The 16763-nt window shown below is 41.0% G+C and overlaps 1 long non-coding RNA gene across 1 annotated transcript; it reads right to left on the bottom strand.

The window, feature by feature from the left end:
- Window positions 1-11352: 11352 nt before the first annotated feature.
- LOC125989911 (uncharacterized) lies at window positions 11353-16714 on the bottom strand. The gene is made up of 3 exons (XR_007488746.1): window positions 16533-16714; window positions 16359-16431; window positions 11353-14537 (listed from the first exon to the last, which is right to left on the bottom strand). It is a non-coding gene; the product is annotated as an uncharacterized lncRNA (long non-coding RNA).
- Between the last annotated feature and the right edge of the window lie 49 nt (window positions 16715-16763).

Below are 16763 nucleotides of genomic sequence, written 5' to 3'. Positions count from 1 at the left end.
TGTCTCTTCATGGACATTTTTCAAAAGGAGTTAATAACACAGTTGTGGGGTTATATTTTTTGATTTTGCATGTTTTCATATAAATTTTCTGAATGTGTTTTGTGTTTATTATTTGAGATGAAATGGGTCCAAACATGCTGTCATTCGTAATTGAGAAGACTGTGTCGTAAAGTATCACTTACACGAGTCGTACTACCCTTTATGTGCTATATGTACTGCTCAATTGTTTATGTAGTCTTTTGTTTACTTTTCTATTCCTGCTGTGCACGTCTTGGCCTCTTGGGGCGTAGTGTGATACACCCGAAGAAGAAAGTCGCTCCTAAAACACCAACGAAGAAGAAATCGGCCTCGCTATATATATATATATATATATATATATATATATATATATATATATATATATATATATATATATATATAGCGAGTGGAGCGACCTCAATCCGTTCCAGAAGGCTGTTCGAGAAGTGAATCGTTCGGATTCCGAATCATGTTTTCCCATTACAAATAATGGAAGAAAATTTAATCCGTTGTTGGATTTTGTCTACAATTTAGGGAGCGCGCGGTTTTCGAACGTCCCGGTTCTCGAACAAATCGGTATTCGAACAAAAAATTCGAGATTTTTTTTGCTTCGGATGTCGCACGAAGTTCGGTTGTCGAATCTCGCGAGATGAGCCGAAAGGACCCGCATGCCAACTGACACCGTTCGTTATTACATTCTCGTTACCCAGAGGATTGCATCAACTCTAATCATGCCTCCAAAGGAAGCAAGTGGGAGCAGTAAAGCGATCCTAAAACACAAAGACGCTCCTAAAGCAATGCGACAGTGAGCGCCCGGCGCACTGCGGTTGCGCGATCGGGCCAAATTAAGCTCCCTGCGTACTGAGGTCCACTTCAATTTTGAAAAGTCAATTAGGACTTTAAAAATATTTTCTAAATTTCAGCGACCGCTCCGTCACAATAATGCGACCAGCGCGGTGCAGTTGCGCGGTCGGCGACGCGCTAAGGTTGCGCGTTCGGCGGTGCGCTGCAGTTGCGCGATTGGACAAAAATGCGCAATTGAAAATATGCTTAAAAAAGGCGGGTTTTTTTTGCTTGGAACGGTGAAGGAATGGGGTCGAAATACAAAAAGTCCTGTCTAGCTACAAAAACAGATATGCTCAAACCTCATTGAATAAAGTACATAAGCAGACAAGTATATTCACATATTAAATAAATAAAAGAAACATTTTAAGCATATAATCATACCTACACACCAAATCAATTAAGAAGACATAACTAGACATTTTTGATAAGTGGTAATGAGAAAGGTTTTTATAACTTTATGATCGGATATATATTTCTGAGCACTTTGAAATAACATATGTTTTTTGATATATTGCCTGAATAGCTTAATGACCCTTAAGGAACTGTTTAATGCATGCCTGATGATTTTCTAAATCACGGACACTGCCAAAGTTGTCTAAAAATGTTCAGTACTTGATTGTATCTTATGTTTTGACTAATGCTAGACGCCAGTTTTCGATTACTACTGAACGTTCCGGACAGAGGGAAATATTTTGCCTAACAAAGAAAATATATGGTTGAAAGCATGATTAAACTAAGAATATGATGACGTAAGCAAGTACATGGAGATCAAAAGAACAAACAAACAAAAACACGGTAAGTGGTGAGTACAAACTTTGCATAGTCAGGGAACATTAATAAATACGTAGATGATGTCACAGCCAAAAGCTCACATAATTCCGTACAAAATGACAACATTGAAAGAATGATGAATGGATGAGGTGGAACAGTCTATGTGCAAGAATGGAGGAGAATGTTTACAGGAAGGTCACTTGGAGATAAAACCAGCAGCTGCCAGAGGGAGACAGCCCAGCCAAAGATGATCGTCAAGGCTGAAATACGGAAAGGAAAACAACAGCCCCCACACATCGAATCGCCCATAATCAGCACCCAACCCCACGAAACCAGCTCTCACCGAACCAGCACCCACTCCCATGGAATCAGACTCTCCTGCGAACTTGCCCCGCCCCAAAGACTCATCACCCATCAAACTCGGCCCACACTGGCATGTGCAACTGAATATAAGATGACCAAAGAACCTTGAACGTTGCCTTTTCTGAATGGAGACTTTCCGCTCTTGAAAGGCCCAGCGCTGTATTGTACTTTCCTGAAAACAGAGCTTTCTGAACAAGAATTGTGATTGAACTCAACCAACCTGTGTAAGTCTAATTTCTGCTTCAGTGTCTTAGCATTTTCCTAAATCTGAAGAAATAAAACAAGCACGCAGTGAGTAAATTGGATAACAGGTGATTGGCAATGGCTTTTGCCGTGAGGCGCAGATAGCGCGCTCCCTAAATTGTGGACAAAATCCAACAACGGATTAAATTTTCTTCCATTATTTGTAATGGGAAAACATGATTCGGAATCCGAACGATTCACTTCTCGAACAGCCTTCTGTAACGGATTGAGGTCGCTCCACTCGCTATATATATATATATATATATATATATATATATATATATATATATATATATATATACACACACAGAGAGACAACAGTATAGTCGGCGGGTAAGGACAGCACCACTTAATTGAGTGAGTCGGAGGTAATGGCGGCTTGAGAATGAAGGAGCTCGAGCATCATTTTGGGTTAGTTTCGACTAAAAGAGAACAACAAAAACAAATGAACATGCCGTTTCCTGCTCAGGTATGGGAATTCTGTGTGGGAATATGGTAAGTGCCAGATGGAGACAAACTGTCCGTCGAATGGTTCCAGGAAAAATCTAAAAAGCATCTTAATCGCCCTTCGCTCTCGTTCTGCCACGACAGGCGGCCGAGTGCAACACTTCCCTCCCCCGAGCCCCAAAACGGGAAATGTCAAGAAGAGCCGAGCCCAGATGAGGCATAATGCGATGATAATGGCACCTCCCGTGTCGACAGCCTGCCAGAAGGACGAACACGTTTGTGTTGACGTAAGTGACGCGCCGCCGGAGCACATAAGCATTAGTGAGTCTTGATAACACTCAACACTGTTATGCTTTCCATTAGCAAGGTAAGACAAGACAGCTTTATTTATATAGTACATTTCATACACAAGGCAAGTCCATATAATATAAGTAAAGAGAAAACACCTACAAGCATTGACAAACACAACAGCTAACAAAGCAGAGAAAACAAATATGTTCCCACCAGGCAGTAAGATACAAACATACAGACAGGTATCACCGTTTAAGTTGAAATAAATAAGTTGTTTTTGTCAGACGATAAAGAATATATGCCTGTGAGTATGGTTATATTGTATGTATTAGACCTTTATATTAACTGTTTAGCACTTTATGACATCTGATGATGTTTTAGAAAGATCACAAAGTTTTTCAATGAATGATAAAAGTTCCCAAAAAAGGTAAGTTCATGAGTATGACACTTGGTGGTAAAAACAAAACAAAACTGCATAATAAATCATGTGAGCGCCACAAAGTTGAAAATTCAGACTCATTGGGAATCAGCTAACTTTCTCTCAATCTTCCCTCATGCTTCGGTCTGCGTGACAGAGCGAGACGTGATGTCAGCTGGCAGACATCGATAAGTAAAATTTAGCGGCGCCATCGTGGTGGATAATGACACGACTAATTGGAATAAATCTCCTCGATGTTGCGCCGAGGCTCTAATTAACGTCTGAGGTCGGACGACGACTTGAGCAGCAGCTGCCACAAAGAATGTTATTGCAACGAATGAAAAGCGGCCTCTTGTCAAAGGAGGGACCTTTAATGATGTCTTGTTACCTCTGTTTTATTTGAAAACTAGTTTTTAATGACAGATATTTACAATTGTTTATATGTTTTAATTTAAATAACTCCATCCATCCATCCATCCATTTTCTGAACCGCTTAGTCCCCACGGGGGTCGCGGGCGTGCTGGAGCCTATCCCAGCCGTCATCGGGCAGTAGGCGGGGGACACCCTGAGCCGGTTGCCAGCCAATTGCAGGGCACACAGAGACAAACAACCATTCGCACTCGCACTCACACCTAGGGACAATTTGGAGTGATCAATCGGCCTACCAAGCATGTTTTTGGGATGTGAGAGGAAACCGGAGTGCCCGGAGAAAACCCACGCGGGCTCGGGGAGAACATGCAAACTCCGCACAGGGAGGGCCGGAGGTGGAATCGAACCCGCACCCTCCTAACTGTGAGGCGGACGTGCTACCCAGTGCGCCACCGAGCCGCCAATTTAAATAACTATGACTTCAAAATAGTATTTTTCTGTGATTTTTGTAGCAAAGCGTTTTTGTCCTCTGTTGTATCATAATTGTCCGGTCCCCCCCCCAAAAAAAATTCTACAGCGCTCCGGTGAACACGTGCTATAGTTACCGCTAAGCCCGAGGTGTTAGCGGGGGGACACCGACGGCCTACTTATCAAATCCCCCGGGAAAAAAGATGGCAAATCCCCTTTTCTCCCTGACCTTATCTGGCGTCGGTCCCGGCAGCCTTTTCACCGCACTGCTTCTCAACCGCATTAGAGCGTAGAGCTATCAGCTTACTGCCCCCCAAAGCCTTCATCCCCACATGAAGAAGTGCGAGACCCCGGGAAGAGGCTTGACGGGGTAGCTTTCGATTTCCTTCGGGATGCGCTTCATTCTCGGATGCTTCTCATTCCAGATTGAAACATATTTTATCTCTCTTTTGCTGTTATTTTTATAGTTATCAAGACAAAGGGGTGCGACTAGATTTGTTGGTTTCATGTGGTTTCAAACCTAGTTTGGGGTTTCAAAACACTAGCTTTGATGCTTATAAGGAGATTCATTTGCAAAGGATGAGGCGTCATCAATCTTTCGGATGGGAGGCGGGGGGAGACAGGGGTGCTTCAAGGGGGGCTGCGGAAAGCGCCACTTAATTGTCCTCCTCCTTGACAGCTTCTAATTACAGTAGGTGCTTTAGATCTCATTAGCACTTCTTCTCACACATGACTTGTGGATGAAGAGCAGAGTTTATTCCGCATCACCTCACCCTGCGGCGGCCGGCTTGGCCAACACGCCCCCTGACGGAGCGCGCAGGCGCGCCATCCCACAGGGGCGGGGGCGCGCTTGTTGACCCCAAGGAGGTTACGCTGCCACTTAACCCGGCGCGGCCTCGCTGTGATTAAGTGGCGGGCGGCGGTGGCGTCGAGGGTCGTGTTGGACACTTAAACAGATGACGGCCATCCGGAGCACGTTCTGTTCTCTGGTGTCCTCGAATGCTTTCTTTTTTATTAACCTCCGTTGAGGAGCTTCTTTGCTGTGTTTAAGTGTGTTCTCTAAATCTAAACTTAGTCAATTCAAATCATTGTAAGGTTGTAGAATGTTTTTTCCTAATCACAAAAATCTGAGGTTTTCAAACTAGGGTTAAAGTACATTTTGTAATGTAATGTCTGCCACCTAGAGGAGTGGAGTAGAGCTGCACGTCATGACTTCTACTTGGTTCTATATCGTTTGGCCTTGGCAGAGGTCTGTAGTGTAAATCTGATTTTTTTTTTTTTTTTTGGTTTCCCTCCAAGCTGAATTTGTGGAATCTTCAATGGGGAAAAGTTTTGTGCCGAGGAAGCTTAAAACAAGTTTTGGAGCTGCATGGCTCAAAAAATGTCTTGTAGTGAAAAAATTCAGCAAACAACATCTGGAGCGTAAACTTTCCTCAGGGTTCACGTCGCACCGCAGCAAACATCAAAATAGCAGCAAATTTTTTTAGTGTTAGTGCGAAAGAGACCTGCTGCCGCTTTACACGCACTCACATCTCACACCTTCTGTGTTTGCTTTAATTTCTTGCACAAATTCACTGTGAAGTGTCAACAGCAACAAGTACTTTGACTAATTGCATTCTTTTTCCACACACCTAAATTAGAAAAGCAAGGCATCAAACCATTTTCATGTATCTGTAATTATGATATATTATTAATCATGATGATGAATTAGGATATATTATTAATACTTAGCAAATACTAACCCACAAATATGTGAAGCTTCACTGGCGCTCTTGTCTTGCCATGATTGGATTATGCAAGTGTACCTATTGCTATCCATTGAGTGTCCTCCTCTGTACACTCGATGCGAGTATTCATTGCTGTTGTGTACGATAAAAACATATCAAAGAAAAACACACATTCAAACTGGCTTATTGAGTACACGGCAGCACAATGGGGCGCCTCCTCCTCCCCGCGTGCACATGAATAAGACCATGCCATAAAAAACAGATTATTGTGTCAGTTGATTCCTTTTTCTTGGTGCACAATCAGAATAATAATGTCATTGTGATTAAATAAAGATTTGCGCCTGACCGTGCTGACAGCTCCCCCCATTAATAAAATGTCAAAATCAGTTTATCGGGCACATCCTAAAAGTCGGCAGGGCCGCAATCAGCCACCGCGCTCATCTCAGGTGGTAATTTGCTGTCTGTTTTACATATGAAAGAGACAAAGTGCGGTTCGTCGCTCGGCCTGTGTACGTGACGATGACAGAGCGCGCCTGCTACTGTGGTGACTCGCGTCTGCACGTGCCTCGTAACGTCCACGTTTACTGCATGTGGTAAACAGTGATAGGGCTTCAAACGGGTTAGGTTTTCAAAGTAGGGTTTCGACTTTCAAGTTTGTTGCCACAAAATCTGGATGGGACTATATCTGATACTATAGTTGTTTAAGTACATTCCTCTTTATTGCTGAGTGCAACAAAAAGTTTTTTTTTTCTTTTTTTTAATTGCGCATTGTATACTTGCTTCTTCCGTGGCATACGTTGCGGCAGCGTTAAAGACACGGACACAAACAGTAAATCAATACGAGGCGGTCGATTCTGTTTGCTCGCCTTTGTGCCGCATAGAGAAAATAAAATAAACAAAATAAACAGAGGAGAGCCTGCTATTTTCGCAAGTGAAATGACATTTTGCGGCTCAGGTCAAACATGACTGTGAAGGCGGCGTCTCGCAGAGGCTTGTTTTTATTTCTGGAAAATGATTTCCCTCCTTCCAACATCAGTCAGGGGCTCATCGGGCAGCGCTAAATCCCAACATGGAGCACAGTATTCATATAAACATGCTTTTTGAGTGCGTGTGTGTGTGTGTGTGTGTGGGCGGGGGTGTTTTAGCTAAGTTAAAGCTTTTGGCCTCATTTTGGAAGTAAACAGAACAAAAAGAGAAGAACTGAAATGGACATGAGCGCAGACAAGGCAGATGTGCCTTTGATGTTTGATGCAAATTCAACATTTTTTTAATTGAAAGCTATATTCTTTTAGTGCTTCACAGTAATGCTTTCATCCAGTTCCCTTATATCCAAGTACAGAAAGACAACAACAATTGAACAATTCTTCAAAAAGGAGCTGTTTAATGCCACTCAGTCAAAGTTAACTGGAAAGCCATTCACTTGTTGCAAAGTGTCACAAAAATGGTTAAATTCTTTTTAATTGTGTTTAATTATGTAGTTACTATGTTTTTATGAAGTATAATTTTATATTGTAAGGTGCCAGTTTTCTCATTTATTATAAAGAAATTACACATTTGTGTTATTTTTGGGAAGAATGGAACGGATTAATGCCATTTCCATTCATTTTAATGGGGAAATATTTTTAGGGAGATGTGATTGACCTAACAAGCATTGTCAAGGAAAGAACTAATCTGTACTTAATTATAGCTAACTAAATTTGTGATTTTAAAAAAAGTAGGAAACACCGGTACATTGAACGCGTGGAAAAAGCCCATCATCGCCATCTTCCATACAAAGTAAAATTTTCCAAACAGCTGAGGAGAGCACTCGGGTGCAAAGGAAACACTTGGCCATTCAAACGCTGCCAGCAAAACTCGTGTTGACGCAACCCGAGTGCATGTGCTCGTCATGGAGGTGACACCCGGCGGCGCATCAGCGACTCATCCATATTTCATATTTTCTCTCTTTTTTTAGTTTTTTGCTCAAGTTGGGCACACAGCAGAACAGACCAAACAAATAAAAAAACTAAAAGCTAAAAAATATTGTGTTTGAAAAGTGCATTTGTGCTAAAAGAAAATGGAATTTTGCGATTATCTTACTCCAGTATATGATAATCATTATTATGGCTATTGTGTACTGAGCAGTCCCATGTTCTGTCACTCCTGCATGTCGGCGCGTGCTCTTTCAACATGCCACTTTATTACTGTGTATAGTACATATTTGACCTCTGCAGCTTTTACAGTACATTACTCTTCATTTTAACACCCCGAAGGAACATTACCGCCGTAATAAGCGAATCGAAGCGTACTTGCCCACTGCGGGTTTACTGTAAAGCAACTTTGACAGTTTAAATAGTCTCCTGGATGGGTGTTGACATTTTATGTACTCGGCTTAAGTATCAGATGATTCAGGAATACACAAGAAAAAAAAATACTTGCTCTCTGTGGATGACCATCGACAAGACTTTATTCCGACTGCTTTTTTGTACTGAGCACGGATGTACGTGATTAAAATGTACAAAATGTTTTGAGGGACTAATGCAAGTTAAATGGTTACTTTGCTAGCTCCCTAGCTAGTAGGCAAATTTACGAGGATTCTTGCCTTTATATTTAGAGGGATGCTATTGCCATTTTAGCGTGTCCACGACACCGTGAGCATATAAATAAACTCCCCCCAACACATTTGATTAACTTCTCACATGCCTCCGAGGTATGAGGCCTTAGAAGCTCACCAACGTTTAATCCTAGCCTCCGCCGAGAAAACTGCCACTAATTCCAATTGCGAGCATCTGATCCTGCGTGGCCGCTGGCGTCGAACTCCTCCACTGCTAAAAGAGCAAAGGCGTCATCATGCCTTCAGCAACGTAAAAGACATAAAGATGGCCCTTGACAAAAGTGTGACTGCTCGAATGTCAAGAATGATCATTATTTAGTACTTTATTAGCTCGTAGGGTAGCTAACATTAGCTATCAGTGGGCTATTTAGCTAGTTTGTTAACTAATTAACTAGTTAGCACTTAGTTTGTTCAAAATATTGTGCAAAAAAAAGATTTATCCTGCTACATATGCAGCAATATGAAGGGAAGGAAGGCTCTCGCGTCATTTATCCGCGATTAAGCCGCAATGAGTGTCGATTACATTGTGACATGAGCATAATTATACGGGACGCCACCGCCAAAAGATGTGTTTGAACAGCTGGAAATGCCGACACCATCTCTGCCTGTTGTTCTAGCAGAATTATTTACTTTCATCCCGATGTTTAATGAACAACCTGTCTTTGAGTGGTCCGGGGTCATTGCTACATCCTTTGATAAGATTTTATCTTCTTTTTTTTTTTTTTTTTTTTTTTTAATAGGAGCGTGCGGAGTGTTTTAAACGGGCTACCGACGTTTATGACCAACGTGGGAATTTCTCAAAGCTGACATAGACGAAAAACAAGTCATTCGCTGCTCGGTTTTGATGATGTGCAGGTGGGGAAGGTCCCTCATGCTCAAGTCAAGAAATAAGTATTGTGTCAATAATATAAGACGATTTATTATGGATCATAATTTATGGGTTAGTTTCTCCATGAAACACCCAAACAAAAGTTTTGTGCAAACTTTTTTTTGATGAGACAAAAAAAAACAAGAAAAAGCAAGATACACAGATCTTGGTGACGGTAATAAAACTGCTCAAATGTCAACCCCAAAAAAGATATTAAAACCGAAGCAGTCCTGCCAATAAAGCAGTGCATCACCAACCTCAGTCCTTATGAATATCATTATTGGTGTTTGGGCTACCTTTTATTTCCTTGAGAAACGAGGTGTCAAAATAAATTTAATGCATTGAAATGGAAAGCAATTTCATGATATTTATGATTGACTGAATTTGTTTGCCGACTTTTACATTTTTTTCCAATTTCTAGGCCATTCTGTCGCTTGTCGAAGACCTTGTCTGACACTTTGTATTTTTTTGATTCAAAACAGAACTGACCAGGAAGTCTTTGAGATCACAAAGCCAGTAAGCAGCACAACTTCATTTCAGAGGTGAAATAATGTTCACTCGTATAATTAAGGCATCATTGGGCAAAATAATTGCCATTTAAATCACATTTTCTGATATCGTCCTGATCTTAAAGTACAATTACCATCATTGTCGTTGTGGTTGGCCTCTTAAATTTCCCCCCTGTCGTTATTTAAACATGATTGCGGAGCCGGCGCTGAAAATTTAATGGAAAGGTAATTCGCTGAAGGAGAAAAATAGTTCCTTGGAGTGTCTGAAATTTAGATGGAATATTACATTTTTTTTTTCCTTTAAGTTTGCGCAAAACTTTGTCACAGGTAGCTTCTCCCTCATTAGGGGCCTATGAATTAATATTGACACAAGCTAACGATCATTGATCATAATTTGTGTAACTAAAATGAAGGAGCGCTTTGTTTATAGCTAATCACGTATTGCTTGACTGTCAACTGTTGGCTTGAAGCCGTCTGTTAGCAACTGGGGAGACTCGAGTTGGACTCAAATGAACAATTTTAAAACTTTGGACTTGCTTGGCTAAAACTCCTCAAAGATTCAACTTGACTTTGACTTGACTTGCTGATTCAGTTTTGTGATGATAATATTATAAGATTGATTTTTACTGCAGTCATTTGAAGATGACTTGGAACTTAGTTACTACGACTTCAGCTTATGAGTAAAGTATATTTTATCCCCAAACAAGCCTATTTCAGTACAGTTTAGCTCGTCACTTTCATTTTCCCATTGCATTCATCACAAAAATACGTCTTTTATAGAAATTATAGCAATTATTCCAGGATGGCTGCTTTGAGCCACTTCCCATCAGGATCTCATATGCCGACTTCTAAGCTTTTACATGTGAAGGTAATATTATGCGTTTCATCCGCCGCCACTGCGCTAATTTGAATCACACGGAATCCCATCAAAGGTACTGCTGCACGTGACAGATCAGCAGTGGCGGTGGCTAACTTGATTAAATCACACACTTTGGCACAACAAAGACACTAGCAGCTTTTGTGCATATCAACGACGCACTCTATTCCATACACAATCGCTGTATAGATAAATTCTATATGGTTTCCACTAAATTTTGGGGTCAATTTGAAAAAGAATTTCTGCATTTTCAACAATTTGCATACCTCCAAAATTATTTTACATTGGTAAAATGTTAATTTGTGGAAAAATATTACATTCGGGCAACATGTAGATAAAACTGTAAAAAATATAGAAAATAATTTATGTACAAAACAAGCTAAAATATTTGTGAAAATAACTGGTAAATATGAAAAAAAGACAAAAAAATGAGTGCAAGGTTAAAGTATAATAATAAAAAAAAGGTTTGTCTTGTTAATAATTCCAGAATTTCTATCCTAATTTCTTTAATTTATTAAATGGTGCAATGCGCATTTGGCCGATAGAAGCAAATACATCCTGGGCTCTGAGTATGAAATATAAAAATATTGTGTGTTTGAAGTGGGCGACTTACCACTAAAACACAGGCATAGCATCATACTTTTTTTTTTTTTGCGTGAACACAAAGCAGTCGAGTCTGAGAATCGTCAAATGACGGTTGAATATCAAGTTGCGCATTTTTTAACAAAAAGGACAAATGGCCTGTTTGCATACAAACAATAGTTTTTAATTACGCCGCAAGAGCAGCGAGTGAGTGTACTCCACTTCCTGTTTGCTGCTGCACGCCACTGAGCTCACTGCAGCCCGTAATGAGCCGCCTGGTGCCTCGGCGTCTCTGATCAAGACTTCCCTGTGATCACTTCCCAGTATAATCCCTCGTCGGCCTGCTTCCTCGCAGCCAGCGGCCCGCTTCCCATTAACGCCGCCGTATCATACGTGGCCACGTTAACTCTTTCCAGGGCGGATTTATGAAAGGTTCCGTCTACACACCCACATAACCACACAGGCCTAGTCTTATAGAACCTCATGTACATTCTCTAGCGTCTAATGAGGCCTTCTTGCTGTACAAGGCGTAGGGGTGAAAAGGAGGCGCAGATAATAACGCAGCTTGTGGTGACCGCTTAGCCTCCGGTTTGAAATGTCACACATTTACATGAGTTTCCATCTGGAGGCTGCTCAATATATGACCTGTTGCGTACCTTACAAATAGCATATGAACAAACGTGTCAAAATGTCATACACGCGGCGCTCAATGAAAACCACTAATGTCCGTCGCTCATCGAGGGATGTGGCCAGAACTAACTGGGCTGCCGAGTGGCGTTGGCAGTTTTTTATCTGTTGGCTGAACATCTTTGCGGCAGGCAATCCACTTCTGTCTTGACAATCGCACCATGTTTTTGTGGTTCAATAAAAAAATAATAAAATTGTGGTAGATATCAGGTGCTCAAATGTGTGCGGCTCACTTCGACTTGGCCAAGTCAAGTCAAGTCAAGTTTATTTGTATAGCCCTATATCACAGTCTCAAAGGGCTTCACGTAGCCAAAATTGACAATTATTCTCAAAGCATCCCCTGATCTTAAGCTCCCAAAAGGGCAAGGAAAAACTCAAAAAAACCCTGCCAGGGGAAAATGAGAAACCTTGAGAAGGGACCACAGATGGAAGGATCCCCCAATCATTGCCGCCACCTACAGGACCGGAGTCAGTCTGAACCGGTCCAGAGTTTCCCATCTTAGATGGGGGTCTTACTTATTAGCCTGCCTACTGTTTTTTGAGTGCCACATCTATTATTCTTCCACTTCAAATTAACCGTCTGCTGCCTTTTTGCATCGTGTTGAAGCCTTGAATAGACGACGGGTCTCTGACGAGGATAAATGATCTCTCGGCCAGGGAGTAGTTTGGATCCCGCAGGTACCTGAGGTCAGATCTTGCAGTTATGTGGATTAACTTCTGCTATTTCCCTCTCGCCTTCCTCTCTTAAGGCCTCCGCAAATCCCCCGTCCACACGTCGCTGTATCAACACGGCCTCGTGTCCTTGCTGCTGCTGCTGCTGGTGCTGCTGCTGATGAATTATTCAACAACAGCAATGCTCATATCTGCCCGAGCAGCAGCTTCACGCTGTGACTTTAACAGTAGGTGCGGGGGTCCAATAGTCGCCCTCATATCCGACTAGCCAACACCCTCCGCCTTCTTTGCCCTTTTCTAATACTGACCAGAACGCAGTTTATTGGCAAACACACGATCTAGAGTACAGTGATGCCTTGATATGAGCTTCATTAAAGTTATAAGGTATTAAAGTTAGTCGAGGTACTACTACTGAAGGTTTGGCGGCTCAGAAGACCTTGCTCGCTGCCATTTCTGATCAAGCTAATATGGCAAGAATCCCATTGTTTTGGACTCATTTTGATTCAAAGATGTAAGACACTGCATAGCACTGGTCACAATATAAAAAATGCTTTTGTCCTTGTTGCTGCATGAATAATTTAACGTTCCTATCGCAGCCAAGGGGACCAAAGCTCCAACATACCCGACTAGCTAATCCCCCCCCTCCTCACCCGTCACTTCTTTACCACTCTACCATTTCCCACCACTTCTTTACCTCTCTCTGTTCTATTTTTTTTTTCAATCCCGTCTTCTCGAGGCCTCTGCTCGCTATCTGTCAGCCGCTCTCCGCCTTTCCAAAGGACAGCCACTTTAAACCTTTTGCCCACAGCTTTCTTTTCGCGCTTCTCAATATCACACCTCCCTTGCTGTTCCAGCCACCGACCTCTGGGGGTGGAACAAATATCTTTTCAGGGAACATTTCAGGACTCCTTTGCTCGTTAAAGCTTATTTCTTTGGTGGCATGGGTGGACGAATGGACAGACTTCAACTCTCGTTCGCCTCCGATCGATGTGTTGACTCGTTTGTTTGACGCAGTTTGTACATAAACGAGATGAGCCCTTTGGAATGTAAAGCCTTAGTTATTAGCATATCCTATTGATTCTGTATGGTATCAGACATCCACTGGAACCAAGCTCAAAAAGTAACTTCCCATCTCTGCAGAATTTTGGACACAATTTTGTACTGATTTTCCAGTATAGGTTGGTATTGGTGCCAGTAGCACATATCAAATTGCCAAACTTGGACAAGTGATTTTAGTGTCAGCGATACATAGAGGTCCCGATTTGAAGTATTTTGTTTTTGAAATCTATTGACAGTGTATGATGTCCTACATATGAATTACCAAGTTGAAAAATGCATATCGATTTTGATTCAAACCAGTACATGTTCCCTTTCAGCAGTCACAATAATTCCTCCAACCTTTCAGGAAGGATTAATCTTCGTCAAGGAAAACATTTGTCTTTTTTTAAAATAAAATCAGATTTAAGATGGCTCCAGTAGTGGAGATAAAATGTCAAACCGGCTCTTGTCTCTTTTCATTGTTCTACTGACTGACATTTGACTGACGATTGATCCAGTACAAGTTTAAAGGTCATTCATAATCAGTTTGTTTTTTTTGCAGTATAGTTTATCAGATGTGCATGAATTATCATATTTGTATGATCCTCTCACCTCCCCGGTCCGGTAATCTTCCATCATTTTTGTCACATTCATCAGCCCTCGATGTAATCGGTCCATCGGGCCATCTCGTTTTAATTAATTTGCAGACGTGGTAAACATGGGCCTCACTGCGTCGCTGCGACACATTGTCTGAGTGGAAAAGTGCATAAAAACACAAAATGGGCTTTTATTCATGGTTTTTATGAAGCCATTAAAACATTTCAGAGTGCTGGTGAGAGTAGGTAAAAGAAAGACGCGGTGAGACAAAAGCCTTGTCGTCATTTTGATTGAAAACTACAAACATGTTGGCCATATTGACACATACACTTCATAATTAGTCAGGATGATTCATTGATCCAAGGCGAGGAGAGTAGTTTACTAATGAAGGCCTAGTGAAGAACATCAGAGCGGGAAAGCTGGACGACCTCGCGTTTACTCACCTTTACTACTACGTTATCTCAACGGCTCGCTAATAGAATTCCTTGCCTGTATTGGAAAGATATTCATCATGCCACTTTGGCTAAGATGATGCATTAATACATTTTGGACAGAGCAATTTCCTCTCGCAAACACACCAAGATCTATTTGTTCCGCTTTTTATACTCATTTGTTTGTTTTTTCCTCCCTGTCGAAGGTCCAAAGAGTTCACGCTGCCTGTAATAACAGCTTGTCTCTTGGGGTCAACATTCGAAAAGGCGAGCAATATTATTTCTTACTAGGGGCTGTATAACTGACTGGTCGACTAATTAACTAAGGAGCTACTTGCTTTCGAAGCAGCTTATTACTAGATAAAAACATAACCTGTAATTGCTAACTAACTAACTAACTAACTAACTAACTAACTAACTAACTAACTAACTAACTAACTAACTAACTAACTAACTAACTAACTAACTAACTAACTAGCCAAGGAGCCAATTGCTGTGTAATCCCGGTAACTGACTATGTAACTGAGACTGCTGCTAGCTACAAAACTAAAACATCAGCACGGTAGTTATATAAAACAAAGGTAACTTTTTATAGTTCTTTTTGTTTTGTTGATTGTGAAACCCTGGAAACTAACGCCACAACTAATGAGACAATTGCTACCCAAGTAACTAAAAAGCAAACTGATTGACTTAACTCACTAACAAAATTTTCATTAAGACTTTTCTTCTCACAATGTGCGGTACTGCAGTTGTTATAAACCAAGAACCTCTGCTATAGAATAGAATGCTCAGAGACCTTTGAGTATAACCCCAAGGGTGCCTCGTCTCTCCTGTCTATTTGAGACAATGCCACGCTAAGGCTTGGGACGACTCCACATTGGATGAAGAATTTGACCCCAGAACTTGAGGAGATGTGCTAACCACTACCCCACCTTGTTGCTATTGTTAAGATTAGATTCAGCCAGGTGAACTGTACTGATAGGCCTAAAATATTTAACCCGCAAAGGTCAGAGTGATATAGAATACTGAATGATGTTAAATAGTTCCATCATATATTGTATTTGCAAAGGTTAAGTACAGTATGTCCTTTGGAGGACAGATGTACATATTTTCCTTTTTTATTGCAAAATTGATCCTGAAAGCATTCAGGTCCATCTGATTATGGACCTAAATGCTGTAGACTTAAAAAGTTCCCCCTCTAACATCTCTATTTGTTATTCTGTACGATGCATGAGCACCATGGAAAATAATTTATTTCAGTCTTCCACTTAAAATGTCATAAGTTTCATTTAACAATTTTTATGATTCCAATTCAACATGTCCAAAAAATATTTTTTATCGTACATAAGAAGTAATCAGAATTGATTTTACTCCAGTAATTACAGGAACTGACCTATTGAAAAGTATTTTCCATGCATGTGTTTAGATGAATCAGTTTTACCTTTTTAATTAAACCACAGAAATAAATTAACTTGGAAAATAGGTAAATATGAAAAACATTGAGAACAATTTTACTACATGGCAATTTTTTTTATCTGCTTACCATAGGCAGCTTGTTCTTCTTTTTCTGCCTTTTTCCTTGCAATCTTCTCAGCCACTTGCTTGTCCAGAAATTCCTTATCAACATATTTTATTTTTATTTATTTTTTGTGCGGGGGAGTACGGGGTTAAAAATAATTTTAAATGCAAAAGAAAATGTTCAACACAAAAAACTTACTCCGATGCACCTCAACTTGTCGTCAAACAATCTCGCTCTTCTTCGAGCCTCAATGTCTCGACGTCTCTGCACTTTGACATTTGACAGGCCTTCCAATAACAATTCAGTGTTGCTCATCATCATCATCATCGTCAGACACTGACGAGTCGAAGATGTTCACCGTGGAAACGTTAGGAGCCCTTTTGTCCAGTGGGCGTTGTACGAAACACACGGGTTGCTAAGGCAACGCTT

This window comes from Syngnathus scovelli, chromosome 20, assembly GCF_024217435.2.
Source record: "Syngnathus scovelli strain Florida chromosome 20, RoL_Ssco_1.2, whole genome shotgun sequence".
Taxonomy (NCBI): domain Eukaryota; kingdom Metazoa; phylum Chordata; class Actinopteri; order Syngnathiformes; family Syngnathidae; genus Syngnathus; species Syngnathus scovelli.
The sequence above is the reverse complement of the archived record's forward strand: the minus strand, read 5'-3'. Positions and strand labels throughout refer to the sequence as shown.